At 43.7% G+C, this 27,768-nt stretch overlaps 48 non-coding genes across 48 annotated transcripts; 34 read left to right on the plus strand and 14 right to left on the minus strand.

The window, feature by feature from the left end:
- Positions 1 to 292: 292 nt before the first annotated feature.
- Positions 293 to 365, minus strand: TRNAM-CAU (transfer RNA methionine (anticodon CAU)). The gene has a single exon. It is a non-coding gene; the product is annotated as a tRNA-Met (tRNA).
- A 164-nt stretch (positions 366 to 529) lies between these two features.
- Positions 530 to 601, plus strand: TRNAA-UGC (transfer RNA alanine (anticodon UGC)). The gene has a single exon. It is a non-coding gene; the product is annotated as a tRNA-Ala (tRNA).
- Positions 602 to 1,368: 767 nt separating this feature from the next.
- TRNAY-GUA (transfer RNA tyrosine (anticodon GUA)) lies at positions 1,369 to 1,454 on the plus strand. Its single transcript is given in 2 exon segments — positions 1,369 to 1,405; positions 1,419 to 1,454. It is a non-coding gene; the product is annotated as a tRNA-Tyr (tRNA).
- Positions 1,455 to 2,277: 823 nt separating this feature from the next.
- Positions 2,278 to 2,350, minus strand: TRNAM-CAU (transfer RNA methionine (anticodon CAU)). The gene has a single exon. It is a non-coding gene; the product is annotated as a tRNA-Met (tRNA).
- Positions 2,351 to 2,514: 164 nt separating this feature from the next.
- TRNAA-UGC (transfer RNA alanine (anticodon UGC)) lies at positions 2,515 to 2,586 on the plus strand. The gene has a single exon. It is a non-coding gene; the product is annotated as a tRNA-Ala (tRNA).
- Positions 2,587 to 3,353: 767 nt separating this feature from the next.
- Positions 3,354 to 3,439, plus strand: TRNAY-GUA (transfer RNA tyrosine (anticodon GUA)). Its single transcript is given in 2 exon segments — positions 3,354 to 3,390; positions 3,404 to 3,439. It is a non-coding gene; the product is annotated as a tRNA-Tyr (tRNA).
- Positions 3,440 to 4,262: 823 nt separating this feature from the next.
- TRNAM-CAU (transfer RNA methionine (anticodon CAU)) lies at positions 4,263 to 4,335 on the minus strand. Its single transcript has one exon. It is a non-coding gene; the product is annotated as a tRNA-Met (tRNA).
- Positions 4,336 to 4,499: 164 nt separating this feature from the next.
- Positions 4,500 to 4,571, plus strand: TRNAA-UGC (transfer RNA alanine (anticodon UGC)). The gene has a single exon. It is a non-coding gene; the product is annotated as a tRNA-Ala (tRNA).
- A 767-nt stretch (positions 4,572 to 5,338) lies between these two features.
- Positions 5,339 to 5,424, plus strand: TRNAY-GUA (transfer RNA tyrosine (anticodon GUA)). The gene is given in 2 exon segments: positions 5,339 to 5,375; positions 5,389 to 5,424. It is a non-coding gene; the product is annotated as a tRNA-Tyr (tRNA).
- Positions 5,425 to 6,247: 823 nt separating this feature from the next.
- Positions 6,248 to 6,320, minus strand: TRNAM-CAU (transfer RNA methionine (anticodon CAU)). The gene has a single exon. It is a non-coding gene; the product is annotated as a tRNA-Met (tRNA).
- Positions 6,321 to 6,484: 164 nt separating this feature from the next.
- TRNAA-UGC (transfer RNA alanine (anticodon UGC)) lies at positions 6,485 to 6,556 on the plus strand. The gene has a single exon. It is a non-coding gene; the product is annotated as a tRNA-Ala (tRNA).
- Positions 6,557 to 7,323: 767 nt separating this feature from the next.
- TRNAY-GUA (transfer RNA tyrosine (anticodon GUA)) lies at positions 7,324 to 7,409 on the plus strand. The gene is given in 2 exon segments: positions 7,324 to 7,360; positions 7,374 to 7,409. It is a non-coding gene; the product is annotated as a tRNA-Tyr (tRNA).
- Positions 7,410 to 8,234: 825 nt separating this feature from the next.
- Positions 8,235 to 8,307, minus strand: TRNAM-CAU (transfer RNA methionine (anticodon CAU)). The gene has a single exon. It is a non-coding gene; the product is annotated as a tRNA-Met (tRNA).
- Positions 8,308 to 8,471: 164 nt separating this feature from the next.
- Positions 8,472 to 8,543, plus strand: TRNAA-UGC (transfer RNA alanine (anticodon UGC)). Its single transcript has one exon. It is a non-coding gene; the product is annotated as a tRNA-Ala (tRNA).
- Positions 8,544 to 9,310: 767 nt separating this feature from the next.
- Positions 9,311 to 9,396, plus strand: TRNAY-GUA (transfer RNA tyrosine (anticodon GUA)). The gene is given in 2 exon segments: positions 9,311 to 9,347; positions 9,361 to 9,396. It is a non-coding gene; the product is annotated as a tRNA-Tyr (tRNA).
- Positions 9,397 to 9,961: 565 nt separating this feature from the next.
- TRNAA-UGC (transfer RNA alanine (anticodon UGC)) lies at positions 9,962 to 10,033 on the plus strand. Its single transcript has one exon. It is a non-coding gene; the product is annotated as a tRNA-Ala (tRNA).
- A 199-nt stretch (positions 10,034 to 10,232) lies between these two features.
- Positions 10,233 to 10,305, minus strand: TRNAM-CAU (transfer RNA methionine (anticodon CAU)). The gene has a single exon. It is a non-coding gene; the product is annotated as a tRNA-Met (tRNA).
- A 164-nt stretch (positions 10,306 to 10,469) lies between these two features.
- Positions 10,470 to 10,541, plus strand: TRNAA-UGC (transfer RNA alanine (anticodon UGC)). Its single transcript has one exon. It is a non-coding gene; the product is annotated as a tRNA-Ala (tRNA).
- Positions 10,542 to 11,308: 767 nt separating this feature from the next.
- TRNAY-GUA (transfer RNA tyrosine (anticodon GUA)) lies at positions 11,309 to 11,394 on the plus strand. Its single transcript is given in 2 exon segments — positions 11,309 to 11,345; positions 11,359 to 11,394. It is a non-coding gene; the product is annotated as a tRNA-Tyr (tRNA).
- An 823-nt stretch (positions 11,395 to 12,217) lies between these two features.
- On the minus strand, positions 12,218 to 12,290 carry TRNAM-CAU (transfer RNA methionine (anticodon CAU)). The gene has a single exon. It is a non-coding gene; the product is annotated as a tRNA-Met (tRNA).
- A 164-nt stretch (positions 12,291 to 12,454) lies between these two features.
- Positions 12,455 to 12,526, plus strand: TRNAA-UGC (transfer RNA alanine (anticodon UGC)). The gene has a single exon. It is a non-coding gene; the product is annotated as a tRNA-Ala (tRNA).
- Positions 12,527 to 13,293: 767 nt separating this feature from the next.
- TRNAY-GUA (transfer RNA tyrosine (anticodon GUA)) lies at positions 13,294 to 13,379 on the plus strand. Its single transcript is given in 2 exon segments — positions 13,294 to 13,330; positions 13,344 to 13,379. It is a non-coding gene; the product is annotated as a tRNA-Tyr (tRNA).
- Positions 13,380 to 13,944: 565 nt separating this feature from the next.
- Positions 13,945 to 14,016, plus strand: TRNAA-UGC (transfer RNA alanine (anticodon UGC)). The gene has a single exon. It is a non-coding gene; the product is annotated as a tRNA-Ala (tRNA).
- A 199-nt stretch (positions 14,017 to 14,215) lies between these two features.
- TRNAM-CAU (transfer RNA methionine (anticodon CAU)) lies at positions 14,216 to 14,288 on the minus strand. The gene has a single exon. It is a non-coding gene; the product is annotated as a tRNA-Met (tRNA).
- A 164-nt stretch (positions 14,289 to 14,452) lies between these two features.
- TRNAA-UGC (transfer RNA alanine (anticodon UGC)) lies at positions 14,453 to 14,524 on the plus strand. The gene has a single exon. It is a non-coding gene; the product is annotated as a tRNA-Ala (tRNA).
- Positions 14,525 to 15,291: 767 nt separating this feature from the next.
- On the plus strand, positions 15,292 to 15,377 carry TRNAY-GUA (transfer RNA tyrosine (anticodon GUA)). Its single transcript is given in 2 exon segments — positions 15,292 to 15,328; positions 15,342 to 15,377. It is a non-coding gene; the product is annotated as a tRNA-Tyr (tRNA).
- An 823-nt stretch (positions 15,378 to 16,200) lies between these two features.
- On the minus strand, positions 16,201 to 16,273 carry TRNAM-CAU (transfer RNA methionine (anticodon CAU)). The gene has a single exon. It is a non-coding gene; the product is annotated as a tRNA-Met (tRNA).
- Positions 16,274 to 16,437: 164 nt separating this feature from the next.
- On the plus strand, positions 16,438 to 16,509 carry TRNAA-UGC (transfer RNA alanine (anticodon UGC)). Its single transcript has one exon. It is a non-coding gene; the product is annotated as a tRNA-Ala (tRNA).
- A 767-nt stretch (positions 16,510 to 17,276) lies between these two features.
- On the plus strand, positions 17,277 to 17,362 carry TRNAY-GUA (transfer RNA tyrosine (anticodon GUA)). The gene is given in 2 exon segments: positions 17,277 to 17,313; positions 17,327 to 17,362. It is a non-coding gene; the product is annotated as a tRNA-Tyr (tRNA).
- A 565-nt stretch (positions 17,363 to 17,927) lies between these two features.
- Positions 17,928 to 17,999, plus strand: TRNAA-UGC (transfer RNA alanine (anticodon UGC)). The gene has a single exon. It is a non-coding gene; the product is annotated as a tRNA-Ala (tRNA).
- Positions 18,000 to 18,200: 201 nt separating this feature from the next.
- TRNAM-CAU (transfer RNA methionine (anticodon CAU)) lies at positions 18,201 to 18,273 on the minus strand. Its single transcript has one exon. It is a non-coding gene; the product is annotated as a tRNA-Met (tRNA).
- A 164-nt stretch (positions 18,274 to 18,437) lies between these two features.
- TRNAA-UGC (transfer RNA alanine (anticodon UGC)) lies at positions 18,438 to 18,509 on the plus strand. Its single transcript has one exon. It is a non-coding gene; the product is annotated as a tRNA-Ala (tRNA).
- Positions 18,510 to 19,276: 767 nt separating this feature from the next.
- TRNAY-GUA (transfer RNA tyrosine (anticodon GUA)) lies at positions 19,277 to 19,362 on the plus strand. Its single transcript is given in 2 exon segments — positions 19,277 to 19,313; positions 19,327 to 19,362. It is a non-coding gene; the product is annotated as a tRNA-Tyr (tRNA).
- Positions 19,363 to 19,927: 565 nt separating this feature from the next.
- On the plus strand, positions 19,928 to 19,999 carry TRNAA-UGC (transfer RNA alanine (anticodon UGC)). Its single transcript has one exon. It is a non-coding gene; the product is annotated as a tRNA-Ala (tRNA).
- Positions 20,000 to 20,199: 200 nt separating this feature from the next.
- On the minus strand, positions 20,200 to 20,272 carry TRNAM-CAU (transfer RNA methionine (anticodon CAU)). The gene has a single exon. It is a non-coding gene; the product is annotated as a tRNA-Met (tRNA).
- Positions 20,273 to 20,436: 164 nt separating this feature from the next.
- Positions 20,437 to 20,508, plus strand: TRNAA-UGC (transfer RNA alanine (anticodon UGC)). The gene has a single exon. It is a non-coding gene; the product is annotated as a tRNA-Ala (tRNA).
- Positions 20,509 to 21,275: 767 nt separating this feature from the next.
- TRNAY-GUA (transfer RNA tyrosine (anticodon GUA)) lies at positions 21,276 to 21,361 on the plus strand. Its single transcript is given in 2 exon segments — positions 21,276 to 21,312; positions 21,326 to 21,361. It is a non-coding gene; the product is annotated as a tRNA-Tyr (tRNA).
- An 823-nt stretch (positions 21,362 to 22,184) lies between these two features.
- Positions 22,185 to 22,257, minus strand: TRNAM-CAU (transfer RNA methionine (anticodon CAU)). The gene has a single exon. It is a non-coding gene; the product is annotated as a tRNA-Met (tRNA).
- Positions 22,258 to 22,421: 164 nt separating this feature from the next.
- On the plus strand, positions 22,422 to 22,493 carry TRNAA-UGC (transfer RNA alanine (anticodon UGC)). Its single transcript has one exon. It is a non-coding gene; the product is annotated as a tRNA-Ala (tRNA).
- A 767-nt stretch (positions 22,494 to 23,260) lies between these two features.
- TRNAY-GUA (transfer RNA tyrosine (anticodon GUA)) lies at positions 23,261 to 23,346 on the plus strand. Its single transcript is given in 2 exon segments — positions 23,261 to 23,297; positions 23,311 to 23,346. It is a non-coding gene; the product is annotated as a tRNA-Tyr (tRNA).
- A 565-nt stretch (positions 23,347 to 23,911) lies between these two features.
- On the plus strand, positions 23,912 to 23,983 carry TRNAA-UGC (transfer RNA alanine (anticodon UGC)). Its single transcript has one exon. It is a non-coding gene; the product is annotated as a tRNA-Ala (tRNA).
- Positions 23,984 to 24,184: 201 nt separating this feature from the next.
- Positions 24,185 to 24,257, minus strand: TRNAM-CAU (transfer RNA methionine (anticodon CAU)). Its single transcript has one exon. It is a non-coding gene; the product is annotated as a tRNA-Met (tRNA).
- A 164-nt stretch (positions 24,258 to 24,421) lies between these two features.
- On the plus strand, positions 24,422 to 24,493 carry TRNAA-UGC (transfer RNA alanine (anticodon UGC)). The gene has a single exon. It is a non-coding gene; the product is annotated as a tRNA-Ala (tRNA).
- A 767-nt stretch (positions 24,494 to 25,260) lies between these two features.
- On the plus strand, positions 25,261 to 25,346 carry TRNAY-GUA (transfer RNA tyrosine (anticodon GUA)). Its single transcript is given in 2 exon segments — positions 25,261 to 25,297; positions 25,311 to 25,346. It is a non-coding gene; the product is annotated as a tRNA-Tyr (tRNA).
- A 565-nt stretch (positions 25,347 to 25,911) lies between these two features.
- Positions 25,912 to 25,983, plus strand: TRNAA-UGC (transfer RNA alanine (anticodon UGC)). Its single transcript has one exon. It is a non-coding gene; the product is annotated as a tRNA-Ala (tRNA).
- A 200-nt stretch (positions 25,984 to 26,183) lies between these two features.
- TRNAM-CAU (transfer RNA methionine (anticodon CAU)) lies at positions 26,184 to 26,256 on the minus strand. Its single transcript has one exon. It is a non-coding gene; the product is annotated as a tRNA-Met (tRNA).
- A 164-nt stretch (positions 26,257 to 26,420) lies between these two features.
- Positions 26,421 to 26,492, plus strand: TRNAA-UGC (transfer RNA alanine (anticodon UGC)). The gene has a single exon. It is a non-coding gene; the product is annotated as a tRNA-Ala (tRNA).
- A 767-nt stretch (positions 26,493 to 27,259) lies between these two features.
- On the plus strand, positions 27,260 to 27,345 carry TRNAY-GUA (transfer RNA tyrosine (anticodon GUA)). The gene is given in 2 exon segments: positions 27,260 to 27,296; positions 27,310 to 27,345. It is a non-coding gene; the product is annotated as a tRNA-Tyr (tRNA).
- Positions 27,346 to 27,768: the final 423 nt, after the last annotated feature.

A 27,768-nucleotide genomic window follows, 5' to 3' on the forward strand; every position in this document is an offset into this window, starting at 1 on the left:
CCGCAAAATTGCCGCTAAATTTCCATATTTGTGCAGCTAAATTTCCATTTTTGTGCCGCTAAATTTGCGAATCCATGCCGCTATATCCTGGGGGGTCTGTCTATTGCTTATCTTGTCCTTTTTCAAAAAGGCTAGCCTGCCATCATGCGGAAAGAAAGGTTTTCCATGCAGTTCGGGTGAGAACCCTACTCGAATAGTCAGAAGTTTGCTTTGAAACTAGTGTTTGATATATGCATAGTTTGCTGATTTCAAGAAAATCCAAGAATTTTGCTGACCAAAAGGAGAAAATAAATGCCCTCTCTGAGGATCGAACTCAGGACCTTCAGATTATGAGACTGACGCGCTGCCTACTGCGCTAAGAAGGCTGCACACAAGCATCTCTAAACAAGACTATAGACCAGGAAGATAATCCAGGTGCGAGGCTTAAGGATTTTCCTGACTGAGACTTTATGCTGCAGTGTCAAGTGGGTTGACTTGGCAGACACTTACATTCAGGGTTTCCATGCATACAGTAAAACTTGGCATACAAGGGGATGTAGCTCAGTGGTAGAGCGCATGCTTTGCATGTATGAGGCCCCGGGTTCAATCCCCGGCATCTCCAGACTTTTGCCGTGCTGATTTTGGATTTTGGCAGGAAGCTAGGCGGGCCATCAGGATTAAGGAAGAGTTATGTCTTGCAACTGGAGTACGAACGCCACTTCAACTGTGAGACGTTTGCCTTGAAAAATCGAACGAAATGGGGCTATCTCATTTTTGATGATTATAGAACAAAAGAATCTTACTTGTTTAAGCCATGAAAGTGATGATTAATCTTGGCAATCTTAATACATTTAGGATTGAAATCTGTGGCAGCCATCTTGGTCATTGGTAAGGGTTCTTCCTCTAAACCAGAGACTCTTTTCAGTAGCTTCAAGAAAAACAGAATAAGTTGTTCATCTCAATCGCCTTTGACCTACAGATTTTTCCATTCTCTTTCCTTTCAAAAATGCATCCAAAATGCATGTTCTTGATGCTGGGTGCATACTAATGACTCCCATAACTTTCTGTCATTTTTCTCACGGTTAAAGGCTTCCATCCATTTGCCACCAATGCTTCCTAAGGTCTTTGTATCAAAGTTCCTTTCCTTTCTGTAAAAATCATATTTGTAGAGCCCCTGCTTTTCCCCAAGCCAAGACAGAACATCAACTTTGGTGTGAAATCCTCCTTTGAGGTGATAAGACATAACTCACAGTGTGCTCTCAGAAGTGGTAACTTTGAAAGGGAGCCGCAGGTAATATTGATGATTTTCATCTGTCTGTTCCTGGTCCCCACCACCAACTTTTCTTGAGCGAGAGATAATTTCCGCGCTATGACCAATTTACTACCACTCCTTCGATAGCTCAGTTGGTAGAGCGGAGGACTGTAGCATAAAGTCAGGCATCCTTAGGTCGCTGGTTCAAATCCGGCTCGAAGGATTTTGTGGTTTAATTTCCATGTCTTTTGCTTTCAATCAACAATACCTTCCATTCATTATGAAAAATTCCCCGAGCTCCGATAAATACTGGAAAAGAAGCGTACTCTATCTGCTTTCAAAGTGAACTGATGACATAGTCATCGCTAGGGGAGGTGTGAAGAAAAGTAAAGGAAACCTGCTGATCAGAACTACTACCACAGCCTTGCACCAAGGTAGCTGCTTGGCAGCGATTCACACTATGACTTGCCTTCAACTTGAGTGTCCACGGATGGGCAAGAGGGAATATCCAATGGAATCATCTCCTGAAAGGCTGAGCAAGCTGGAAAGTAGACCAATAATTTGCACATTTGGGCCAAATCCTGAGAAGTTTTGCATTCCAAACTGAGCAATTAAAAGCTCTGCCGGAGAATGGAACCCTACATATATGCTCCATGAAGACAGTCCACACGTAAGGTGTGAGCAATTTCATGCCTGACACTTTACATTCGAGTCTCAAATCGAGACATTGCTGTCTGTGGGCTTCAGAGTCTCCCTGCATATCCAGCGAAAGGTTAAAAGTCAGTAGAGGGGATGTAGCTCAGTGGTAGAGCGCATGCTTTGCATGTATGAGGCCCCGGCATCTCCAGGAGTCTCTGTTCTGTATATTGGCTTTTACCAAAAGGCTAGCCTGCCATCTTGTGGAAAGTAGAGGTTTCCCAGGCAGTTGGGGGTCAGAACCCCACTTAAATAGTTTGCTTTGAAAAATTGCTTGAAATAGGCATAGATTCCACATTTAAAAAAATAAATAAATCTGGGAATTTTGGTCGCCAAAAGGAGGAAATAAATGCCCTCTCTGAGGATCGAACTCAGGACCTTCAGATTATGAGACTGACGCGCTGCCTACTGCGCTAAGAAGGCTGCGCACAAGCATCTCTAAATAAGACTATAGACCATGAAGATAATCCAGGTACGAGGCTTAAGGATTTTCCTGACTGACACTTTATGCTGCAGTGTCAAATGGGTTGACTTGGCAGTCACTTGCATTCAGGGTTTCCATGCATAAAGTACAAATTGGCAGACGTGGGGATGTAGCTCAGTGGTAGAGCGCATGCTTTGCATGCATGAGGCCCCGGGTTCAATCCCCGGCATCTCCAGCCTTTTGCCGTGCTGATTTTGGATTTTGGCAGGAAGCTAGGCGGGCCATCAGGATTAAGGAAGAGTTATGTCTTGCAACTGGAGTACGAACGCCACTTCAACTGTGAGACGTTTGCCTTGAAAAATCGAACGAAATGGGGCTATCTCATTTTTGATGATTATAGAACAAAAGAATCTTACTTGTTTAAGCCATGAAAGTGATGATTAATCTTGGCAATCTTAATACATTTAGGATTGAAATCTGTGGCAGCCATCTTGGTCATTGGTAAGGGTTCTTCCTCTAAACCAGAGACTCTTTTCAGTAGCTTCAAGAAAAACAGAATAAGTTGTTCATCTCAATCGCCTTTGACCTACAGATTTTTCCATTCTCTTTCCTTTCAAAAATGCATCCAAAATGCATGTTCTTGATGCTGGGTGCATACTAATGACTCCCCTAACTTTCTGTCATTTTTCTCACGGTTAAAGGCTTCCATCCATTTGCCACCAATGCTTCCTAAGGTCTTTGTATCAAAGTTCCTTTCCTTTCTGTAAAAATCATATTTGTAGAGCCCCTGCTTTTCCCCAAGCCAAGACAGAACATCAACTTTGGTGTGAAATCCTCCTTTGAGGTGATAAGACATAACTCACAGTGTGCTCTCAGAAGTGGTAACTTTGAAAGGGAGCCGCAGGTAATATTGATGATTTTCATCTGTCTGTTCCTGGTCCCCACCACCAACTTTTCTTGAGCGAGAGATAATTTCCGCGCTATGAGCAATTTGCTACCACTCCTTCGATAGCTCAGTTGGTAGAGCGGAGGACTGTAGCATAAAGTCAGGCATCCTTAGGTCGCTGGTTCAAATCCGGCTCGAAGGATTTTGTGGTTTAATTTCCATGTCTTTTGCTTTCAATCAACAATACCTTCCATTCATTATGAAAAATTCCCCGAGCTCCGATAAATACTGGAAAAGAAGCGTACTCTATCTGCTTTCAAAGTGAACTGATGACATAGTCATCGCTAGGGGAGGTGTGAAGAAAAGTAAAGGAAACCTGCTGATCAGAACTACTACCACAGCCTTGCACCAAGGTAGCTGCTTGGCAGCGATTCACACTATGACTTGCCTTCAACTTGAGTGTCCACGGATGGGCAAGAGGGAATATCCAATGGAATCATCTCCTGAAAGGCTGAGCAAGCTGGAAAGTAGACCAATAATTTGCACATTTGGGCCAAATCCTGAGAAGTTTTGCATTCCAAACTGAGCAATTAAAAGCTCTGCCGGAGAATGGAACCCTACATATATGCTCCATGAAGACAGTCCACACGTAAGGTGTGAGCAATTTCATGCCTGACACTTTACATTCGAGTCTCAAATCGAGACATTGCTGTCTGTGGGCTTCAGAGTCTCCCTGCATATCCAGCGAAAGGTTAAAAGTCAGTAGAGGGGATGTAGCTCAGTGGTAGAGCGCATGCTTTGCATGTATGAGGCCCCGGCATCTCCAGGAGTCTCTGTTCTGTATATTGGCTTTTACCAAAAGGCTAGCCTGCCATCTTGTGGAAAGTAGAGGTTTCCCAGGCAGTTGGGGGTCAGAACCCCACTTAAATAGTTTGCTTTGAAAAATTGCTTGAAATAGGCATAGATTCCACATTTAAAAAAAAAAATAAATCTGGGAATTTTGGTCGCCAAAAGGAGGAAATAAATGCCCTCTCTGAGGATCGAACTCAGGACCTTCAGATTATGAGACTGACGCGCTGCCTACTGCGCTAAGAAGGCTGCGCACAAGCATCTCTAAATAAGACTATAGACCATGAAGATAATCCAGGTACGAGGTTTAAGGATTTTCCTGACTGACACTTTATGCTGCAGTGTCAAATGGGTTGACTTGGCAGTCACTTGCATTCAGGGTTTCCATGCATAAAGTACAAATTGGCAGACGTGGGGATGTAGCTCAGTGGTAGAGCGCATGCTTTGCATGTATGAGGCCCCGGGTTCAATCCCCGGCATCTCCAGCCTTTTGCCGTGCTGATTTTGGATTTTGGCAGGAAGCTAGGCGGGCCATCAGGATTAAGGAAGAGTTATGTCTTGCAACTGGAGTACGAACGCCACTTCAACTGTGAGACGTTTGCCTTGAAAAATCGAACGAAATGGGGCTATCTCATTTTTGATGATTATAGAACAAAAGAATCTTACTTGTTTAAGCCATGAAAGTGATGATTAATCTTGGCAATCTTAATACATTTAGGATTGAAATCTGTGGCAGCCATCTTGGTCATTGGTAAGGGTTCTTCCTCTAAACCAGAGACTCTTTTCAGTAGCTTCAAGAAAAACAGAATAAGTTGTTCATCTCAATCGCCTTTGACCTACAGATTTTTCCATTCTCTTTCCTTTCAAAAATGCATCCAAAATGCATGTTCTTGATGCTGGGTGCATACTAATGACTCCCCTAACTTTCTGTCATTTTTCTCACGGTTAAAGGCTTCCATCCATTTGCCACCAATGCTTCCTAAGGTCTTTGTATCAAAGTTCCTTTCCTTTCTGTAAAAATCATATTTGTAGAGCCCCTGCTTTTCCCCAAGCCAAGACAGAACATCAACTTTGGTGTGAAATCCTCCTTTGAGGTGATAAGACATAACTCACAGTGTGCTCTCAGAAGTGGTAACTTTGAAAGGGAGCCGCAGGTAATATTGATGATTTTCATCTGTCTGTTCCTGGTCCCCACCACCAACTTTTCTTGAGCGAGAGATAATTTCCGCGCTATGAGCAATTTGCTACCACTCCTTCGATAGCTCAGTTGGTAGAGCGGAGGACTGTAGCATAAAGTCAGGCATCCTTAGGTCGCTGGTTCAAATCCGGCTCGAAGGATTTTGTGGTTTAATTTCCATGTCTTTTGCTTTCAATCAACAATACCTTCCATTCATTATGAAAAATTCCCCGAGCTCCGATAAATACTGGAAAAGAAGCGTACTCTATCTGCTTTCAAAGTGAACTGATGACATAGTCATCGCTAGGGGAGGTGTGAAGAAAAGTAAAGGAAACCTGCTGATCAGAACTACTACCACAGCCTTGCACCAAGGTAGCTGCTTGGCAGCGATTCACACTATGACTTGCCTTCAACTTGAGTGTCCACGGATGGGCAAGAGGGAATATCCAATGGAATCATCTCCTGAAAGGCTGAGCAAGCTGGAAAGTAGACCAATAATTTGCACATTTGGGCCAAATCCTGAGAAGTTTTGCATTCCAAACTGAGCAATTAAAAGCTCTGCCGGAGAATGGAACCCTACATATATGCTCCATGAAGACAGTCCACACGTAAGGTGTGAGCAATTTCATGCCTGACACTTTACATTCGAGTCTCAAATCGAGACATTGCTGTCTGTGGGCTTCAGAGTCTCCCTGCATATCCAGCGAAAGGTTAAAAGTCAGTAGAGGGGATGTAGCTCAGTGGTAGAGCGCATGCTTTGCATGTATGAGGCCCCGGCATCTCCAGGAGTCTCTGTTCTGTATATTGGCTTTTACCAAAAGGCTAGCCTGCCATCTTGTGGAAAGTAGAGGTTTCCCAGGCAGTTGGGGGTCAGAACCCCACTTAAATAGTTTGCTTTGAAAAATTGCTTGAAATAGGCATAGATTCCACATTTAAAAAAATAAATAAATCTGGGAATTTTGGTCGCCAAAAGGAGGAAATAAATGCCCTCTCTGAGGATCGAACTCAGGACCTTCAGATTATGAGACTGACGCGCTGCCTACTGCGCTAAGAAGGCTGCGCACAAGCATCTCTAAATAAGACTATAGACCATGAAGATAATCCAGGTACGAGGCTTAAGGATTTTCCTGACTGACACTTTATGCTGCAGTGTCAAATGGGTTGACTTGGCAGTCACTTGCATTCAGGGTTTCCATGCATAAAGTACAACTTGGCAGACGTGGGGATGTAGCTCAGTGGTAGAGCGCATGCTTTGCATGTATGAGGCCCCGGGTTCAATCCCCGCCATCTCCAGCCTTTTGCCGTGCTGATTTTGGATTTTGGCAGGAAGCTAGGCGGGCCATCAGGATTAAGGAAGAGTTATGTCTTGCAACTGGAGTACGAACGCCACTTCAACTGTGAGACGTTTGCCTTGAAAAATCGAACGAAATGGGGCTATCTCATTTTTGATGATTATAGAACAAAAGAATCTTACTTGTTTAAGCCATGAAAGTGATGATTAATCTTGGCAATCTTAATACATTTAGGATTGAAATCTGTGGCAGCCATCTTGGTCATTGGTAAGGGTTCTTCCTCTAAACCAGAGACTCTTTTCAGTAGCTTCAAGAAAAACAGAATAAGTTGTTCATCTCAATCGCCTTTGACCTACAGATTTTTCCATTCTCTTTCCTTTCAAAAATGCATCCAAAATGCATGTTCTTGATGCTGGGTGCATACTAATGACTCCCATAACTTTCTGTCATTTTTCTCACGGTTAAAGGCTTCCATCCATTTGCCACCAATGCTTCCTAAGGTCTTTGTATCAAAGTTCCTTTCCTTTCTGTAAAAATCATATTTGTAGAGCCCCTGCTTTTCCCCAAGCCAAGACAGAACATCAACTTTGGTGTGAAATCCTCCTTTGAGGTGATAAGACATAACTCACAGTGTGCTCTCAGAAGTGGTAACTTTGAAAGGGAGCCGCAGGTAATATTGATGATTTTCATCTGTCTGTTCCTGGTCCCCACCACCAACTTTTCTTGAGCGAGAGATAATTTCCGCGCTATGAGCAATTTGCTACCACTCCTTCGATAGCTCAGTTGGTAGAGCGGAGGACTGTAGCATAAAGTCAGGCATCCTTAGGTCGCTGGTTCAAATCCGGCTCGAAGGATTTTGTGGTTTAATTTCCATGTCTTTTGCTTTCAATCAACAATACCTTCCATTCATTATGAAAAATTCCCCGAGCTCCGATAAATACTGGAAAAGAAGCGTACTCTATCTGCTTTCAAAGTGAACTGATGACATAGTCATCGCTAGGGGAGGTGTGAAGAAAAGTAAAGGAAACCTGCTGATCAGAACTACTACCACAGCCTTGCACCAAGGTAGCTGCTTGGCAGCGATTCACACTATGACTTGCCTTCAACTTGAGTGTCCACGGATGGGCAAGAGGGAATATCCAATGGAATCATCTCCTGAAAGGCTGAGCAAGCTGGAAAGTAGACCAATAATTTGCACATTTGGGCCAAATCCTGAGAAGTTTTGCATTCCAAACTGAGCAATTAAAAGCTCTGCCGGAGAATGGAACCCTACATATATGCTCCATGAAGACAGTCCACACGTAAGGTGTGAGCAATTTCATGCCTGACACTTTACATTCGAGTCTCAAATCGAGACATTGCTGTCTGTGGGCTTCAGAGTCTCCCTGCATATCCAGCGAAAGGTTAAAAGTCAGTAGAGGGGATGTAGCTCAGTGGTAGAGCGCATGCTTTGCATGTATGAGGCCCCGGCATCTCCAGGAGTCTCTGTTCTGTATATTGGCTTTTACCAAAAGGCTAGCCTGCCATCTTGTGGAAAGTAGAGGTTTCCCAGGCAGTTGGGGGTCAGAACCCCACTTAAATAGTTTGCTTTGAAAAATTGCTTGAAATAGGCATAGATTCCACATTTAAAAAAAAAAAAAAAAATCTGGGAATTTTGGTCGCCAAAAGGAGGAAATAAATGCCCTCTCTGAGGATCGAACTCAGGACCTTCAGATTATGAGACTGACGCGCTGCCTACTGCGCTAAGAAGGCTGCGCACAAGCATCTCTAAATAAGACTATAGACCATGAAGATAATCCAGGTACGAGGCTTAAGGATTTTCCTGACTGACACTTTATGCTGCAGTGTCAAATGGGTTGACTTGGCAGTCACTTGCATTCAGGGTTTCCATGCATAAAGTACAACTTGGCAGACGTGGGGATGTAGCTCAGTGGTAGAGCGCATGCTTTGCATGTATGAGGCCCCGGGTTCAATCCCCGGCATCTCCAGCCTTTTGCCGTGCTGATTTTGGATTTTGGCAGGAAGCTAGGCGGGCCATCAGGATTAAGGAAGAGTTATGTCTTGCAACTGGAGTACGAACGCCACTTCAACTGTGAGACGTTTGCCTTGAAAAATCGAACGAAATGGGGCTATCTCATTTTTGATGATTATAGAACAAAAGAATCTTACTTGTTTAAGCCATGAAAGTGATGATTAATCTTGGCAATCTTAATACATTTAGGATTGAAATCTGTGGCAGCCATCTTGGTCATTGGTAAGGGTTCTTCCTCTAAACCAGAGACTCTTTTCAGTAGCTTCAAGAAAAACAGAATAAGTTGTTCATCTCAATCGCCTTTGACCTACAGATTTTTCCATTCTCTTTCCTTTCAAAAATGCATCCAAAATGCATGTTCTTGATGCTGGGTGCATACTAATGACTCCCATAACTTTCTGTCATTTTTCTCACGGTTAAAGGCTTCCATCCATTTGCCACCAATGCTTCCTAAGGTCTTTGTATCAAAGTTCCTTTCCTTTCTGTAAAAATCATATTTGTAGAGCCCCTGCTTTTCCCCAAGCCAAGACAGAACATCAACTTTGGTGTGAAATCCTCCTTTGAGGTGATAAGACATAACTCACAGTGTGCTCTCAGAAGTGGTAACTTTGAAAGGGAGCCGCAGGTAATATTGATGATTTTCATCTGTCTGTTCCTGGTCCCCACCACCAACTTTTCTTGAGCGAGAGATAATTTCCACGCTATGAGCAATTTGCTACCACTCCTTCGATAGCTCAGTTGGTAGAGCGGAGGACTGTAGCATAAAGTCAGGCATCCTTAGGTCGCTGGTTCAAATCCGGCTCGAAGGATTTTGTGGTTTAATTTCCATGTCTTTTGCTTTCAATCAACAATACCTTCCATTCATTATGAAAAATTCCCCGAGCTCCGATAAATACTGGAAAAGAAGCGTACTCTATCTGCTTTCAAAGTGAACTGATGACATAGTCATCGCTAGGGGAGGTGTGAAGAAAAGTAAAGGAAACCTGCTGATCAGAACTACTACCACAGCCTTGCACCAAGGTAGCTGCTTGGCAGCGATTCACACTATGACTTGCCTTCAACTTGAGTGTCCACGGATGGGCAAGAGGGAATATCCAATGGAATCATCTCCTGAAAGGCTGAGCAAGCTGGAAAGTAGACCAATAATTTGCACATTTGGGCCAAATCCTGAGAAGTTTTGCATTCCAAACTGAGCAATTAAAAGCTCTGCCGGAGAATGGAACCCTACATATATGCTCCATGAAGACAGTCCACACGTAAGGTGTGAGCAATTTCATGCCTGACACTTTACATTCGAGTCTCAAATCGAGACATTGCTGTCTGTGGGCTTCAGAGTCTCCCTGCATATCCAGCGAAAGGTTAAAAGTCAGTAGAGGGGATGTAGCTCAGTGGTAGAGCGCATGCTTTGCATGTATGAGGCCCCGGGTTCAATCCCCGGCATCTCCAGGAGTCTCTGTTCTGTATATTGGCTTTTACCAAAAGGCTAGCCTGCCATCTTGTGGAAAGTAGAGGTTTCCCAGGCAGTTGGGGGTCAGAACCCCACTTAAATAGTTTGCTTTGAAAAATTGCTTGAAATAGGCATAGATTCCACATTTAAAAAAATAAATAAATCTGGGAATTTTGGTCGCCAAAAGGAGGAAATAAATGCCCTCTCTGAGGATCGAACTCAGGACCTTCAGATTATGAGACTGACGCGCTGCCTACTGCGCTAAGAAGGCTGCGCACAAGCATCTCTAAATAAGACTATAGACCATGAAGATAATCCAGGTACGAGGCTTAAGGATTTTCCTGACTGACACTTTATGCTGCAGTGTCAAATGGGTTGACTTGGCAGTCACTTGCATTCAGGGTTTCCATGCATAAAGTACAACTTGGCAGACGTGGGGATGTAGCTCAGTGGTAGAGCGCATGCTTTGCATGTATGAGGCCCCGGGTTCAATCCCCGGTATCTCCAGCCTTTTGCCGTGCTGATTTTGGATTTTGGCAGGAAGCTAGGCGGGCCATCAGGATTAAGGAAGAGTTATGTCTTGCAACTGGAGTACGAACGCCACTTCAACTGTGAGACGTTTGCCTTGAAAAATCGAACGAAATGGGGCTATCTCATTTTTGATGATTATAGAACAAAAGAATCTTACTTGTTTAAGCCATGAAAGTGATGATTAATCTTGGCAATCTTAATACATTTAGGATTGAAATCTGTGGCAGCCATCTTGGTCATTGGTAAGGGTTCTTCCTCTAAACCAGAGACTCTTTTCAGTAGCTTCAAGAAAAACAGAATAAGTTGTTCATCTCAATCGCCTTTGACCTACAGATTTTTCCATTCTCTTTCCTTTCAAAAATGCATCCAAAATGCATGTTCTTGATGCTGGGTGCATACTAATGACTCCCATAACTTTCTGTCATTTTTCTCACGGTTAAAGGCTTCCATCCATTTGCCACCAATGCTTCCTAAGGTCTTTGTATCAAAGTTCCTTTCCTTTCTGTAAAAATCATATTTGTAGAGCCCCTGCTTTTCCCCAAGCCAAGACAGAACATCAACTTTGGTGTGAAATCCTCCTTTGAGGTGATAAGACATAACTCACAGTGTGCTCTCAGAAGTGGTAACTTTGAAAGGGAGCCGCAGGTAATATTGATGATTTTCATCTGTCTGTTCCTGGTCCCCACCACCAACTTTTCTTGAGCGAGAGATAATTTCCACGCTATGAGCAATTTGCTACCACTCCTTCGATAGCTCAGTTGGTAGAGCGGAGGACTGTAGCATAAAGTCAGGCATCCTTAGGTCGCTGGTTCAAATCCGGCTCGAAGGATTTTGTGGTTTAATTTCCATGTCTTTTGCTTTCAATCAACAATACCTTCCATTCATTATGAAAAATTCCCCGAGCTCCGATAAATACTGGAAAAGAAGCGTACTCTATCTGCTTTCAAAGTGAACTGATGACATAGTCATCGCTAGGGGAGGTGTGAAGAAAAGTAAAGGAAACCTGCTGATCAGAACTACTACCACAGCCTTGCACCAAGGTAGCTGCTTGGCAGCGATTCACACTATGACTTGCCTTCAACTTGAGTGTCCACGGATGGGCAAGAGGGAATATCCAATGGAATCATCTCCTGAAAGGCTGAGCAAGCTGGAAAGTAGACCAATAATTTGCACATTTGGGCCAAATCCTGAGAAGTTTTGCATTCCAAACTGAGCAATTAAAAGCTCTGCCGGAGAATGGAACCCTACATATATGCTCCATGAAGACAGTCCACACGTAAGGTGTGAGCAATTTCATGCCTGACACTTTACATTCGAGTCTCAAATCGAGACATTGCTGTCTGTGGGCTTCAGAGTCTCCCTGCATATCCAGCGAAAGGTTAAAAGTCAGTAGAGGGGATGTAGCTCAGTGGTAGAGCGCATGCTTTGCATGTATGAGGCCCCGGCATCTCCAGGAGTCTCTGTTCTGTATATTGGCTTTTACCAAAAGGCTAGCCTGCCATCTTGTGGAAAGTAGAGGTTTCCCAGGCAGTTGGGGGTCAGAACCCCACTTAAATAGTTTGCTTTGAAAAATTGCTTGAAATAGGCATAGATTCCACATTTAAAAAAATAAATAAATCTGGGAATTTTGGTCGCCAAAAGGAGGAAATAAATGCCCTCTCTGAGGATCGAACTCAGGACCTTCAGATTATGAGACTGACGCGCTGCCTACTGCGCTAAGAAGGCTGCGCACAAGCATCTCTAAATAAGACTATAGACCATGAAGATAATCCAGGTACGAGGCTTAAGGATTTTCCTGACTGACACTTTATGCTGCAGTGTCAAATGGGTTGACTTGGCAGTCACTTGCATTCAGGGTTTCCATGCATAAAGTACAACTTGGCAGACGTGGGGATGTAGCTCAGTGGTAGAGCGCATGCTTTGCATGTATGAGGCCCCGGGTTCAATCCCCGGCATCTCCAGCCTTTTGCCGTGCTGATTTTGGATTTTGGCAGGAAGCTAGGCGGGCCATCAGGATTAAGGAAGAGTTATGTCTTGCAACTGGAGTACGAACGCCACTTCAACTGTGAGACGTTTGCCTTGAAAAATCGAACGAAATGGGGCTATCTCATTTTTGATGATTATAGAACAAAAGAATCTTACTTGTTTAAGCCATGAAAGTGATGATTAATCTTGGCAATCTTAATACATTTAGGATTGAAATCTGTGGCAGCCATCTTGGTCATTGGTAAGGGTTCTTCCTCTAAACCAGAGACTCTTTTCAGTAGCTTCAAGAAAAACAGAATAAGTTGTTCATCTCAATCGCCTTTGACCTACAGATTTTTCCATTCTCTTTCCTTTCAAAAATGCATCCAAAATGCATGTTCTTGATGCTGGGTGCATACTAATGACTCCCATAACTTTCTGTCATTTTTCTCACGGTTAAAGGCTTCCATCCATTTGCCACCAATGCTTCCTAAGGTCTTTGTATCAAAGTTCCTTTCCTTTCTGTAAAAATCATATTTGTAGAGCCCCTGCTTTTCCCCAAGCCAAGACAGAACATCAACTTTGGTGTGAAATCCTCCTTTGAGGTGATAAGACATAACTCACAGTGTGCTCTCAGAAGTGGTAACTTTGAAAGGGAGCCGCAGGTAATATTGATGATTTTCATCTGTCTGTTCCTGGTCCCCACCACCAACTTTTCTTGAGCGAGAGATAATTTCCACGCTATGAGCAATTTGCTACCACTCCTTCGATAGCTCAGTTGGTAGAGCGGAGGACTGTAGCATAAAGTCAGGCATCCTTAGGTCGCTGGTTCAAATCCGGCTCGAAGGATTTTGTGGTTTAATTTCCATGTCTTTTGCTTTCAATCAACAATACCTTCCATTCATTATGAAAAATTCCCCGAGCTCCGATAAATACTGGAAAAGAAGCGTACTCTATCTGCTTTCAAAGTGAACTGATGACATAGTCATCGCTAGGGGAGGTGTGAAGAAAAGTAAAGGAAACCTGCTGATCAGAACTACTACCACAGCCTTGCACCAAGGTAGCTGCTTGGCAGCGATTCACACTATGACTTGCCTTCAACTTGAGTGTCCACGGATGGGCAAGAGGGAATATCCAATGGAATCATCTCCTGAAAGGCTGAGCAAGCTGGAAAGTAGACCAATAATTTGCACATTTGGGCCAAATCCTGAGAAGTTTTGCATTCCAAACTGAGCAATTAAAAGCTCTGCCGGAGAATGGAACCCTACATATATGCTCCATGAAGACAGTCCACACGTAAGGTGTGAGCAATTTCATGCCTGACACTTTACATTCGAGTCTCAAATCGAGACATTGCTGTCTGTGGGCTTCAGAGTCTCCCTGCATATCCAGCGAAAGGTTAAAAGTCAGTAGAGGGGATGTAGCTCAGTGGTAGAGCGCATGCTTTGCATGTATGAGGCCCCGGGTTCAATCCCCGGCATCTCCAGGAGTCTCTGTTCTGTATATTGGCTTTTACCAAAAGGCTAGCCTGCCATCTTGTGGAAAGTAGAGGTTTCCCAGGCAGTTGGGGGTCAGAACCCCACTTAAATAGTTTGCTTTGAAAAATTGCTTGAAATAGGCATAGATTCCACATTTAAAAAAATAAATAAATCTGGGAATTTTGGTCGCCAAAAGGAGGAAATAAATGCCCTCTCTGAGGATCGAACTCAGGACCTTCAGATTATGAGACTGACGCGCTGCCTACTGCGCTAAGAAGGCTGCGCACAAGCATCTCTAAATAAGACTATAGACCATGAAGATAATCCAGGTACGAGGCTTAAGGATTTTCCTGACTGACACTTTATGCTGCAGTGTCAAATGGGTTGACTTGGCAGTCACTTGCATTCAGGGTTTCCATGCATAAAGTACAACTTGGCAGACGTGGGGATGTAGCTCAGTGGTAGAGCGCATGCTTTGCATGTATGAGGCCCCGGGTTCAATCCCCGGTATCTCCAGCCTTTTGCCGTGCTGATTTTGGATTTTGGCAGGAAGCTAGGCGGGCCATCAGGATTAAGGAAGAGTTATGTCTTGCAACTGGAGTACGAACGCCACTTCAACTGTGAGACGTTTGCCTTGAAAAATCGAACGAAATGGGGCTATCTCATTTTTGATGATTATAGAACAAAAGAATCTTACTTGTTTAAGCCATGAAAGTGATGATTAATCTTGGCAATCTTAATACATTTAGGATTGAAATCTGTGGCAGCCATCTTGGTCATTGGTAAGGGTTCTTCCTCTAAACCAGAGACTCTTTTCAGTAGCTTCAAGAAAAACAGAATAAGTTGTTCATCTCAATCGCCTTTGACCTACAGATTTTTCCATTCTCTTTCCTTTCAAAAATGCATCCAAAATGCATGTTCTTGATGCTGGGTGCATACTAATGACTCCCATAACTTTCTGTCATTTTTCTCACGGTTAAAGGCTTCCATCCATTTGCCACCAATGCTTCCTAAGGTCTTTGTATCAAAGTTCCTTTCCTTTCTGTAAAAATCATATTTGTAGAGCCCCTGCTTTTCCCCAAGCCAAGACAGAACATCAACTTTGGTGTGAAATCCTCCTTTGAGGTGATAAGACATAACTCACAGTGTGCTCTCAGAAGTGGTAACTTTGAAAGGGAGCCGCAGGTAATATTGATGATTTTCATCTGTCTGTTCCTGGTCCCCACCACCAACTTTTCTTGAGCGAGAGATAATTTCCACGCTATGAGCAATTTGCTACCACTCCTTCGATAGCTCAGTTGGTAGAGCGGAGGACTGTAGCATAAAGTCAGGCATCCTTAGGTCGCTGGTTCAAATCCGGCTCGAAGGATTTTGTGGTTTAATTTCCATGTCTTTTGCTTTCAATCAACAATACCTTCCATTCATTATGAAAAATTCCCCGAGCTCCGATAAATACTGGAAAAGAAGCGTACTCTATCTGCTTTCAAAGTGAACTGATGACATAGTCATCGCTAGGGGAGGTGTGAAGAAAAGTAAAGGAAACCTGCTGATCAGAACTACTACCACAGCCTTGCACCAAGGTAGCTGCTTGGCAGCGATTCACACTATGACTTGCCTTCAACTTGAGTGTCCACGGATGGGCAAGAGGGAATATCCAATGGAATCATCTCCTGAAAGGCTGAGCAAGCTGGAAAGTAGACCAATAATTTGCACATTTGGGCCAAATCCTGAGAAGTTTTGCATTCCAAACTGAGCAATTAAAAGCTCTGCCGGAGAATGGAACCCTACATATATGCTCCATGAAGACAGTCCACACGTAAGGTGTGAGCAATTTCATGCCTGACACTTTACATTCGAGTCTCAAATCGAGACATTGCTGTCTGTGGGCTTCAGAGTCTCCCTGCATATCCAGCGAAAGGTTAAAAGTCAGTAGAGGGGATGTAGCTCAGTGGTAGAGCGCATGCTTTGCATGTATGAGGCCCCGGCATCTCCAGGAGTCTCTGTTCTGTATATTGGCTTTTACCAAAAGGCTAGCCTGCCATCTTGTGGAAAGTAGAGGTTTCCCAGGCAGTTGGGGGTCAGAACCCCACTTAAATAGTTTGCTTTGAAAAATTGCTTGAAATAGGCATAGATTCCACATTTAAAAAAATAAATAAATCTGGGAATTTTGGTCGCCAAAAGGAGGAAATAAATGCCCTCTCTGAGGATCGAACTCAGGACCTTCAGATTATGAGACTGACGCGCTGCCTACTGCGCTAAGAAGGCTGCGCACAAGCATCTCTAAATAAGACTATAGACCATGAAGATAATCCAGGTACGAGGCTTAAGGATTTTCCTGACTGACACTTTATGCTGCAGTGTCAAATGGGTTGACTTGGCAGTCACTTGCATTCAGGGTTTCCATGCATAAAGTACAACTTGGCAGACGTGGGGATGTAGCTCAGTGGTAGAGCGCATGCTTTGCATGTATGAGGCCCCGGGTTCAATCCCCGGCATCTCCAGCCTTTTGCCGTGCTGATTTTGGATTTTGGCAGGAAGCTAGGCGGGCCATCAGGATTAAGGAAGAGTTATGTCTTGCAACTGGAGTACGAACGCCACTTCAACTGTGAGACGTTTGCCTTGAAAAATCGAACGAAATGGGGCTATCTCATTTTTGATGATTATAGAACAAAAGAATCTTACTTGTTTAAGCCATGAAAGTGATGATTAATCTTGGCAATCTTAATACATTTAGGATTGAAATCTGTGGCAGCCATCTTGGTCATTGGTAAGGGTTCTTCCTCTAAACCAGAGACTCTTTTCAGTAGCTTCAAGAAAAACAGAATAAGTTGTTCATCTCAATCGCCTTTGACCTACAGATTTTTCCATTCTCTTTCCTTTCAAAAATGCATCCAAAATGCATGTTCTTGATGCTGGGTGCATACTAATGACTCCCATAACTTTCTGTCATTTTTCTCACGGTTAAAGGCTTCCATCCATTTGCCACCAATGCTTCCTAAGGTCTTTGTATCAAAGTTCCTTTCCTTTCTGTAAAAATCATATTTGTAGAGCCCCTGCTTTTCCCCAAGCCAAGACAGAACATCAACTTTGGTGTGAAATCCTCCTTTGAGGTGATAAGACATAACTCACAGTGTGCTCTCAGAAGTGGTAACTTTGAAAGGGAGCCGCAGGTAATATTGATGATTTTCATCTGTCTGTTCCTGGTCCCCACCACCAACTTTTCTTGAGCGAGAGATAATTTCCACGCTATGAGCAATTTGCTACCACTCCTTCGATAGCTCAGTTGGTAGAGCGGAGGACTGTAGCATAAAGTCAGGCATCCTTAGGTCGCTGGTTCAAATCCGGCTCGAAGGATTTTGTGGTTTAATTTCCATGTCTTTTGCTTTCAATCAACAATACCTTCCATTCATTATGAAAAATTCCCCGAGCTCCGATAAATACTGGAAAAGAAGCGTACTCTATCTGCTTTCAAAGTGAACTGATGACATAGTCATCGCTAGGGGAGGTGTGAAGAAAAGTAAAGGAAACCTGCTGATCAGAACTACTACCACAGCCTTGCACCAAGGTAGCTGCTTGGCAGCGATTCACACTATGACTTGCCTTCAACTTGAGTGTCCACGGATGGGCAAGAGGGAATATCCAATGGAATCATCTCCTGAAAGGCTGAGCAAGCTGGAAAGTAGACCAATAATTTGCACATTTGGGCCAAATCCTGAGAAGTTTTGCATTCCAAACTGAGCAATTAAAAGCTCTGCCGGAGAATGGAACCCTACATATATGCTCCATGAAGACAGTCCACACGTAAGGTGTGAGCAATTTCATGCCTGACACTTTACATTCGAGTCTCAAATCGAGACATTGCTGTCTGTGGGCTTCAGAGTCTCCCTGCATATCCAGCGAAAGGTTAGAAGTCAGTAGAGGGGATGTAGCTCAGTGGTAGAGCGCATGCTTTGCATGTATGAGGCCCCGGGTTCAATCCCCGGCATCTCCAGGAGTCTCTGTTCTGTATATTGGCTTTTACCAAAAGGCTAGCCTGCCATCTTGTGGAAAGTAGAGGTTTCCCAGGCAGTTGGGGGTCAGAACCCCACTTAAATAGTTTGCTTTGAAAAATTGCTTGAAATAGGCATAGATTCCACATTTAAAAAAAAAAAAAAAAATCTGGGAATTTTGGTCGCCAAAAGGAGGAAATAAATGCCCTCTCTGAGGATCGAACTCAGGACCTTCAGATTATGAGACTGACGCGCTGCCTACTGCGCTAAGAAGGCTGCGCACAAGCATCTCTAAATAAGACTATAGACCATGAAGATAATCCAGGTACGAGGCTTAAGGATTTTCCTGACTGACACTTTATGCTGCAGTGTCAAATGGGTTGACTTGGCAGTCACTTGCATTCAGGGTTTCCATGCATAAAGTACAACTTGGCAGACGTGGGGATGTAGCTCAGTGGTAGAGCGCATGCTTTGCATGTATGAGGCCCCGGGTTCAATCCCCGCCATCTCCAGCCTTTTGCCGTGCTGATTTTGGATTTTGGCAGGAAGCTAGGCGGGCCATCAGGATTAAGGAAGAGTTATGTCTTGCAACTGGAGTACGAACGCCACTTCAACTGTGAGACGTTTGCCTTGAAAAATCGAACGAAATGGGGCTATCTCATTTTTGATGATTATAGAACAAAAGAATCTTACTTGTTTAAGCCATGAAAGTGATGATTAATCTTGGCAATCTTAATACATTTAGGATTGAAATCTGTGGCAGCCATCTTGGTCATTGGTAAGGGTTCTTCCTCTAAACCAGAGACTCTTTTCAGTAGCTTCAAGAAAAACAGAATAAGTTGTTCATCTCAATCGCCTTTGACCTACAGATTTTTCCATTCTCTTTCCTTTCAAAAATGCATCCAAAATGCATGTTCTTGATGCTGGGTGCATACTAATGACTCCCATAACTTTCTGTCATTTTTCTCACGGTTAAAGGCTTCCATCCATTTGCCACCAATGCTTCCTAAGGTCTTTGTATCAAAGTTCCTTTCCTTTCTGTAAAAATCATATTTGTAGAGCCCCTGCTTTTCCCCAAGCCAAGACAGAACATCAACTTTGGTGTGAAATCCTCCTTTGAGGTGATAAGACATAACTCACAGTGTGCTCTCAGAAGTGGTAACTTTGAAAGGGAGCCGCAGGTAATATTGATGATTTTCATCTGTCTGTTCCTGGTCCCCACCACCAACTTTTCTTGAGCGAGAGATAATTTCCGCGCTATGAGCAATTTGCTACCACTCCTTCGATAGCTCAGTTGGTAGAGCGGAGGACTGTAGCATAAAGTCAGGCATCCTTAGGTCGCTGGTTCAAATCCGGCTCGAAGGATTTTGTGGTTTAATTTCCATGTCTTTTGCTTTCAATCAACAATACCTTCCATTCATTATGAAAAATTCCCCGAGCTCCGATAAATACTGGAAAAGAAGCGTACTCTATCTGCTTTCAAAGTGAACTGATGACATAGTCATCGCTAGGGGAGGTGTGAAGAAAAGTAAAGGAAACCTGCTGATCAGAACTACTACCACAGCCTTGCACCAAGGTAGCTGCTTGGCAGCGATTCACACTATGGCTTGCCTTCAACTTGAGTGTCCACGGATGGGCAAGAGGGAATATCCAATGGAATCATCTCCTGAAAGGCTGAGCAAGCTGGAAAGTAGACCAATAATTTGCACATTTGGGCCAAATCCTGAGAAGTTTTGCATTCCAAACTGAGCAATTAAAAGCTCTGCCGGAGAATGGAACCCTACATATATGCTCCATGAAGACAGTCCACACGTAAGGTGTGAGCAATTTCATGCCTGACACTTTACATTCGAGTCTCAAATCGAGACATTGCTGTCTGTGGGCTTCAGAGTCTCCCTGCATATCCAGCGAAAGGTTAGAAGTCAGTAGAGGGGATGTAGCTCAGTGGTAGAGCGCATGCTTTGCATGTATGAGGCCCCGGGTTCAATCCCCGGCATCTCCAGGAGTCTCTGTTCTGTATATTGGCTTTTACCAAAAGGCTAGCCTGCCATCTTGTGGAAAGTAGAGGTTTCCCAGGCAGTTGGGGGTCAGAACCCCACTTAAATAGTTTGCTTTGAAAAATTGCTTGAAATAGGCATAGATTCCACATTTAAAAAAAAAAAAAAAATCTGGGAATTTTGGTCGCCAAAAGGAGGAAATAAATGCCCTCTCTGAGGATCGAACTCAGGACCTTCAGATTATGAGACTGACGCGCTGCCTACTGCGCTAAGAAGGCTGCGCACAAGCATCTCTAAATAAGACTATAGACCATGAAGATAATCCAGGTACGAGGCTTAAGGATTTTCCTGACTGACACTTTATGCTGCAGTGTCAAATGGGTTGACTTGGCAGTCACTTGCATTCAGGGTTTCCATGCATAAAGTACAACTTGGCAGACGTGGGGATGTAGCTCAGTGGTAGAGCGCATGCTTTGCATGTATGAGGCCCCGGGTTCAATCCCCGCCATCTCCAGCCTTTTGCCGTGCTGATTTTGGATTTTGGCAGGAAGCTAGGCGGGCCATCAGGATTAAGGAAGAGTTATGTCTTGCAACTGGAGTACGAACGCCACTTCAACTGTGAGACGTTTGCCTTGAAAAATCGAACGAAATGGGGCTATCTCATTTTTGATGATTATAGAACAAAAGAATCTTACTTGTTTAAGCCATGAAAGTGATGATTAATCTTGGCAATCTTAATACATTTAGGATTGAAATCTGTGGCAGCCATCTTGGTCATTGGTAAGGGTTCTTCCTCTAAACCAGAGACTCTTTTCAGTAGCTTCAAGAAAAACAGAATAAGTTGTTCATCTCAATCGCCTTTGACCTACAGATTTTTCCATTCTCTTTCCTTTCAAAAATGCATCCAAAATGCATGTTCTTGATGCTGGGTGCATACTAATGACTCCCATAACTTTCTGTCATTTTTCTCACGGTTAAAGGCTTCCATCCATTTGCCACCAATGCTTCCTAAGGTCTTTGTATCAAAGTTCCTTTCCTTTCTGTAAAAATCATATTTGTAGAGCCCCTGCTTTTCCCCAAGCCAAGACAGAACATCAACTTTGGTGTGAAATCCTCCTTTGAGGTGATAAGACATAACTCACAGTGTGCTCTCAGAAGTGGTAACTTTGAAAGGGAGCCGCAGGTAATATTGATGATTTTCATCTGTCTGTTCCTGGTCCCCACCACCAACTTTTCTTGAGCGAGAGATAATTTCCACGCTATGAGCAATTTGCTACCACTCCTTCGATAGCTCAGTTGGTAGAGCGGAGGACTGTAGCATAAAGTCAGGCATCCTTAGGTCGCTGGTTCAAATCCGGCTCGAAGGATTTTGTGGTTTAATTTCCATGTCTTTTGCTTTCAATCAACAATACCTTCCATTCATTATGAAAAATTCCCCGAGCTCCGATAAATACTGGAAAAGAAGCGTACTCTATCTGCTTTCAAAGTGAACTGATGACATAGTCATCGCTAGGGGAGGTGTGAAGAAAAGTAAAGGAAACCTGCTGATCAGAACTACTACCACAGCCTTGCACCAAGGTAGCTGCTTGGCAGCGATTCACACTATGACTTGCCTTCAACTTGAGTGTCCACGGATGGGCAAGAGGGAATATCCAATGGAATCATCTCCTGAAAGGCTGAGCAAGCTGGAAAGTAGACCAATAATTTGCACATTTGGGCCAAATCCTGAGAAGTTTTGCATTCCAAACTGAGCAATTAAAAGCTCTGCCGGAGAATGGAACCCTACATATATGCTCCATGAAGACAGTCCACACGTAAGGTGTGAGCAATTTCATGCCTGACACTTTACATTCGAGTCTCAAATCGAGACATTGCTGTCTGTGGGCTTCAGAGTCTCCCTGCATATCCAGCGAAAGGTTAAAAGTCAGTAGAGGGGATGTAGCTCAGTGGTAGAGCGCATGCTTTGCATGTATGAGGCCCCGGCATCTCCAGGAGTCTCTGTTCTGTATATTGGCTTTTACCAAAAGGCTAGCCTGCCATCTTGTGGAAAGTAGAGGTTTCCCAGGCAGTTGGGGGTCAGAACCCCACTTAAATAGTTTGCTTTGAAAAATTGCTTGAAATAGGCATAGATTCCACATTTAAAAAAATAAATAAATCTGGGAATTTTGGTCGCCAAAAGGAGGAAATAAATGCCCTCTCTGAGGATCGAACTCAGGACCTTCAGATTATGAGACTGACGCGCTGCCTACTGCGCTAAGAAGGCTGCGCACAAGCATCTCTAAATAAGACTATAGACCATGAAGATAATCCAGGTACGAGGCTTAAGGATTTTCCTGACTGACACTTTATGCTGCAGTGTCAAATGGGTTGACTTGGCAGTCACTTGCATTCAGGGTTTCCATGCATAAAGTACAACTTGGCAGACGTGGGGATGTAGCTCAGTGGTAGAGCGCATGCTTTGCATGTATGAGGCCCCGGGTTCAATCCCCGGCATCTCCAGCCTTTTGCCGTGCTGATTTTGGATTTTGGCAGGAAGCTAGGCGGGCCATCAGGATTAAGGAAGAGTTATGTCTTGCAACTGGAGTACGAACGCCACTTCAACTGTGAGACGTTTGCCTTGAAAAATCGAACGAAATGGGGCTATCTCATTTTTGATGATTATAGAACAAAAGAATCTTACTTGTTTAAGCCATGAAAGTGATGATTAATCTTGGCAATCTTAATACATTTAGGATTGAAATCTGTGGCAGCCATCTTGGTCATTGGTAAGGGTTCTTCCTCTAAACCAGAGACTCTTTTCAGTAGCTTCAAGAAAAACAGAATAAGTTGTTCATCTCAATCGCCTTTGACCTACAGATTTTTCCATTCTCTTTCCTTTCAAAAATGCATCCAAAATGCATGTTCTTGATGCTGGGTGCATACTAATGACTCCCATAACTTTCTGTCATTTTTCTCACGGTTAAAGGCTTCCATCCATTTGCCACCAATGCTTCCTAAGGTCTTTGTATCAAAGTTCCTTTCCTTTCTGTAAAAATCATATTTGTAGAGCCCCTGCTTTTCCCCAAGCCAAGACAGAACATCAACTTTGGTGTGAAATCCTCCTTTGAGGTGATAAGACATAACTCACAGTGTGCTCTCAGAAGTGGTAACTTTGAAAGGGAGCCGCAGGTAATATTGATGATTTTCATCTGTCTGTTCCTGGTCCCCACCACCAACTTTTCTTGAGCGAGAGATAATTTCCACGCTATGAGCAATTTGCTACCACTCCTTCGATAGCTCAGTTGGTAGAGCGGAGGACTGTAGCATAAAGTCAGGCATCCTTAGGTCGCTGGTTCAAATCCGGCTCGAAGGATTTTGTGGTTTAATTTCCATGTCTTTTGCTTTCAATCAACAATACCTTCCATTCATTATGAAAAATTCCCCGAGCTCCGATAAATACTGGAAAAGAAGCGTACTCTATCTGCTTTCAAAGTGAACTGATGACATAGTCATCGCTAGGGGAGGTGTGAAGAAAAGTAAAGGAAACCTGCTGATCAGAACTACTACCACAGCCTTGCACCAAGGTAGCTGCTTGGCAGCGATTCACACTATGACTTGCCTTCAACTTGAGTGTCCACGGATGGGCAAGAGGGAATATCCAATGGAATCATCTCCTGAAAGGCTGAGCAAGCTGGAAAGTAGACCAATAATTTGCACATTTGGGCCAAATCCTGAGAAGTTTTGCATTCCAAACTGAGCAATTAAAAGCTCTGCCGGAGAATGGAACCCTACATATATGCTCCATGAAGACAGTCCACACGTAAGGTGTGAGCAATTTCATGCCTGACACTTTACATTCGAGTCTCAAATCGAGACATTGCTGTCTGTGGGCTTCAGAGTCTCCCTGCATATCCAGCGAAAGGTTAGAAGTCAGTAGAGGGGATGTAGCTCAGTGGTAGAGCGCATGCTTTGCATGTATGAGGCCCCGGGTTCAATCCCCGGCATCTCCAGGAGTCTCTGTTCTGTATATTGGCTTTTACCAAAAGGCTAGCCTGCCATCTTGTGGAAAGTAGAGGTTTCCCAGGCAGTTGGGGGTCAGAACCCCACTTAAATAGTTTGCTTTGAAAAATTGCTTGAAATAGGCATAGATTCCACATTTAAAAAAAAAAAAAAAAATCTGGGAATTTTGGTCGCCAAAAGGAGGAAATAAATGCCCTCTCTGAGGATCGAACTCAGGACCTTCAGATTATGAGACTGACGCGCTGCCTACTGCGCTAAGAAGGCTGCGCACAAGCATCTCTAAATAAGACTATAGACCATGAAGATAATCCAGGTACGAGGCTTAAGGATTTTCCTGACTGACACTTTATGCTGCAGTGTCAAATGGGTTGACTTGGCAGTCACTTGCATTCAGGGTTTCCATGCATAAAGTACAACTTGGCAGACGTGGGGATGTAGCTCAGTGGTAGAGCGCATGCTTTGCATGTATGAGGCCCCGGGTTCAATCCCCGCCATCTCCAGCCTTTTGCCGTGCTGATTTTGGATTTTGGCAGGAAGCTAGGCGGGCCATCAGGATTAAGGAAGAGTTATGTCTTGCAACTGGAGTACGAACGCCACTTCAACTGTGAGACGTTTGCCTTGAAAAATCGAACGAAATGGGGCTATCTCATTTTTGATGATTATAGAACAAAAGAATCTTACTTGTTTAAGCCATGAAAGTGATGATTAATCTTGGCAATCTTAATACATTTAGGATTGAAATCTGTGGCAGCCATCTTGGTCATTGGTAAGGGTTCTTCCTCTAAACCAGAGACTCTTTTCAGTAGCTTCAAGAAAAACAGAATAAGTTGTTCATCTCAATCGCCTTTGACCTACAGATTTTTCCATTCTCTTTCCTTTCAAAAATGCATCCAAAATGCATGTTCTTGATGCTGGGTGCATACTAATGACTCCCATAACTTTCTGTCATTTTTCTCACGGTTAAAGGCTTCCATCCATTTGCCACCAATGCTTCCTAAGGTCTTTGTATCAAAGTTCCTTTCCTTTCTGTAAAAATCATATTTGTAGAGCCCCTGCTTTTCCCCAAGCCAAGACAGAACATCAACTTTGGTGTGAAATCCTCCTTTGAGGTGATAAGACATAACTCACAGTGTGCTCTCAGAAGTGGTAACTTTGAAAGGGAGCCGCAGGTAATATTGATGATTTTCATCTGTCTGTTCCTGGTCCCCACCACCAACTTTTCTTGAGCGAGAGATAATTTCCGCGCTATGAGCAATTTGCTACCACTCCTTCGATTGCTCAGTTGGTAGAGCGGAGGACTGTAGCATAAAGTCAGGCATCCTTAGGTCGCTGGTTCAAATCCGGCTCGAAGGATTTTGTGGTTTAATTTCCATGTCTTTTGCTTTCAATCAACAATACCTTCCATTCATTATGAAAAATTCCCCGAGCTCCGATAAATACTGGAAAAGAAGCGTACTCTATCTGCTTTCAAAGTGAACTGATGACATAGTCATCGCTAGGGGAGGTGTGAAGAAAAGTAAAGGAAACCTGCTGATCAGAACTACTACCACAGCCTTGCACCAAGGTAGCTGCTTGGCAGCGATTCACACTATGGCTTGCCTTCAACTTGAGTGTCCACGGATGGGCAAGAGGGAATATCCAATGGAATCATCTCCTGAAAGGCTGAGCAAGCTGGAAAGTAGACCAATAATTTGCACATTTGGGCCAAATCCTGAGAAGTTTTGCATTCCAAACTGAGCAATTAAAAGCTCTGCCGGAGAATGGAACCCTACATATATGCTCCATGAAGACAGTCCACACGTAAGGTGTGAGCAATTTCATGCCTGACACTTTACATTCGAGTCTCAAATCGAGACATTGCTGTCTGTGGGCTTCAGAGTCTCCCTGCATATCCAGCGAAAGGTTAGAAGTCAGTAGAGGGGATGTAGCTCAGTGGTAGAGCGCATGCTTTGCATGTATGAGGCCCCGGGTTCAATCCCCGGCATCTCCAGGAGTCTCTGTTCTGTATATTGGCTTTTACCAAAAGGCTAGCCTGCCATCTTGTGGAAAGTAGAGGTTTCCCAGGCAGTTGGGGGTCAGAACCCCACTTAAATAGTTTGCTTTGAAAAATTGCTTGAAATAGGCATAGATTCCACATTTAAAAAAAAAAAAAAAATCTGGGAATTTTGGTCGCCAAAAGGAGGAAATAAATGCCCTCTCTGAGGATCGAACTCAGGACCTTCAGATTATGAGACTGACGCGCTGCCTACTGCGCTAAGAAGGCTGCGCACAAGCATCTCTAAATAAGACTATAGACCATGAAGATAATCCAGGTACGAGGCTTAAGGATTTTCCTGACTGACACTTTATGCTGCAGTGTCAAATGGGTTGACTTGGCAGTCACTTGCATTCAGGGTTTCCATGCATAAAGTACAACTTGGCAGACGTGGGGATGTAGCTCAGTGGTAGAGCGCATGCTTTGCATGTATGAGGCCCCGGGTTCAATCCCCGCCATCTCCAGCCTTTTGCCGTGCTGATTTTGGATTTTGGCAGGAAGCTAGGCGGGCCATCAGGATTAAGGAAGAGTTATGTCTTGCAACTGGAGTACGAACGCCACTTCAACTGTGAGACGTTTGCCTTGAAAAATCGAACGAAATGGGGCTATCTCATTTTTGATGATTATAGAACAAAAGAATCTTACTTGTTTAAGCCATGAAAGTGATGATTAATCTTGGCAATCTTAATACATTTAGGATTGAAATCTGTGGCAGCCATCTTGGTCATTGGTAAGGGTTCTTCCTCTAAACCAGAGACTCTTTTCAGTAGCTTCAAGAAAAACAGAATAAGTTGTTCATCTCAATCGCCTTTGACCTACAGATTTTTCCATTCTCTTTCCTTTCAAAAATGCATCCAAAATGCATGTTCTTGATGCTGGGTGCATACTAATGACTCCCATAACTTTCTGTCATTTTTCTCACGGTTAAAGGCTTCCATCCATTTGCCACCAATGCTTCCTAAGGTCTTTGTATCAAAGTTCCTTTCCTTTCTGTAAAAATCATATTTGTAGAGCCCCTGCTTTTCCCCAAGCCAAGACAGAACATCAACTTTGGTGTGAAATCCTCCTTTGAGGTGATAAGACATAACTCACAGTGTGCTCTCAGAAGTGGTAACTTTGAAAGGGAGCCGCAGGTAATATTGATGATTTTCATCTGTCTGTTCCTGGTCCCCACCACCAACTTTTCTTGAGCGAGAGATAATTTCCGCGCTATGAGCAATTTGCTACCACTCCTTCGATAGCTCAGTTGGTAGAGCGGAGGACTGTAGCATAAAGTCAGGCATCCTTAGGTCGCTGGTTCAAATCCGGCTCGAAGGATTTTGTGGTTTAATTTCCATGTCTTTTGCTTTCAATCAACAATACCTTCCATTCATTATGAAAAATTCCCCGAGCTCCGATAAATACTGGAAAAGAAGCGTACTCTATCTGCTTTCAAAGTGAACTGATGACATAGTCATCGCTAGGGGAGGTGTGAAGAAAAGTAAAGGAAACCTGCTGATCAGAACTACTACCACAGCCTTGCACCAAGGTAGCTGCTTGGCAGCGATTCACACTATGACTTGCCTTCAACTTGAGTGTCCACGGATGGGCAAGAGGGAATATCCAATGGAATCATCTCCTGAAAGGCTGAGCAAGCTGGAAAGTAGACCAATAATTTGCACATTTGGGCCAAATCCTGAGAAGTTTTGCATTCCAAACTGAGCAATTAAAAGCTCTGCCGGAGAATGGAACCCTACATAT

The sequence above is a fragment of the Lissotriton helveticus genome, chromosome 1_2 (assembly GCF_964261635.1).
Source record: "Lissotriton helveticus chromosome 1_2, aLisHel1.1, whole genome shotgun sequence".
In the NCBI taxonomy this organism is placed as follows: domain Eukaryota; kingdom Metazoa; phylum Chordata; class Amphibia; order Caudata; family Salamandridae; genus Lissotriton; species Lissotriton helveticus.